The sequence below is a fragment of the Sinocyclocheilus grahami genome, unplaced genomic scaffold (genome assembly GCF_001515645.1).
Source record: "Sinocyclocheilus grahami isolate Dianchi unplaced genomic scaffold, SAMN03320097.WGS_v1.1 scaffold1659.1, whole genome shotgun sequence".
NCBI classification, from domain to species: domain Eukaryota; kingdom Metazoa; phylum Chordata; class Actinopteri; order Cypriniformes; family Cyprinidae; genus Sinocyclocheilus; species Sinocyclocheilus grahami.
This window is the reverse complement of record NW_015506838.1, coordinates 45661-47029: the sequence shown is the minus strand read 5'-3', so window position 1 is coordinate 47029 and position 1369 is coordinate 45661. Positions and strand designations below refer to the sequence as shown.

The following is a 1369-nucleotide window of genomic DNA, read 5'->3' as shown; positions in this document are numbered from 1 at the left end:
AAATTAAAGTCTTATGTCTAAATAAGTTATGTTCCAAATTTGAAGTTGATATGAAAAAATTGAGGTTCCTGTGAGATTTTATTTAGGGCGTTATACCACAAACAGCCACTGGGTGCTATCAAAACTCCATTGAATTTTCTAATGCATTTTTCTGTCACAAATGTCTAGATTTCTCTGTAAATCTTAGTAAAATAACAAAATAACCACCAAATATGGAATCCTAGTAAGCTCCGCCTGCGCTGCTGCTTGAACTTCGAGTCGAGTGGTCGGTGTGGCGGTGTGGCGCCCTTCAAATAAGTAGTGCTAATTTGCATAAACATTATATCAAACATGCATTGAACTCTTGTTATCGGTTTATTGAAAAAAATTATATTGCACTAATTATCGTTGTCGGTTTATCATCCAGCCCTACTTGCTAGGATCCATCAGAGCAGAAATTATAAATGATGTGAAAAAAGGGGAAACTCAGTTACTACTGAATGGTATACTCTTTAAAGTTCTGCATCTTGTTGATGTAAAGTTCTATTTCTGTCTGCTCGGCTGTGGTAATGCAAATCCCCAACCAACAGCAATAGTCCCAGCAAAGGGAAAACACAGTCTTTGTGAAAAATCATGATTTTGACATCGTAATGATAATTTGACACCCAGGGTAGAAGAATGCTTCATTTTCCAGAATCCATTACCTGTGTTGAATTTCTCTGAAATAGAATTGCCAGTTCCACTTCCTTTTATTCCAAATCAAATACCAGGTCAACTGGATGTGGCCAGTTGAAATCAAATTCCAACCGCTGAATTGAAAGGGAACCGATTCTCCAATTCTGAATTTTGCCCAACCCTGGCACATACACCCAAATAGCAAAGAACAACTAAATCATTCAACGTGAGATGTAGGAAGCGGGGTGCAATGTCTTAAATGTCCTGTCATGTCTGGACTCTTTCTCTAACATGAAAGAAATAAATATTTATATACAAAATTTGACCTTGAACATTATACTTAGGATGGGATATCTAAAATATAGAGATAAAGCATGTTGCACTTTCTCAAATGTTTTTATATAAATACATTTTTCAAATATTGTTTTTCAAGGGCGTTTCACATCTGGCTCCTTGGTGCGTTGGGCTTGGATCCGCACCACAACAATTAGTCCGAGATCATCTGAGCAAAGTCTCTTGGCCTGACTGACACAAACTCTGGAGAGATTTGGTTGTGTTGCGAGAGCAATCCAAACCAACGGACTGACAAACCAAGCTGTATCATAATTTATAATGAGCAATATTACATAAAAATCAGCTAGAGCAGGATTGAAAGTGTATATACATTTGTAAAAGTGTGTGTAAGGACAGCTACAGATAAAATCCACAATAAACC

General features: G+C 37.0%; 1 pseudogene; it reads right to left on the bottom strand.

Annotated features, from left to right (window-relative positions):
- Positions 1-1369, bottom strand: part of LOC107571838 (myosin heavy chain, fast skeletal muscle-like) — a 21821-nt pseudogene that overhangs the window by 5070 nt on the left and 15382 nt on the right.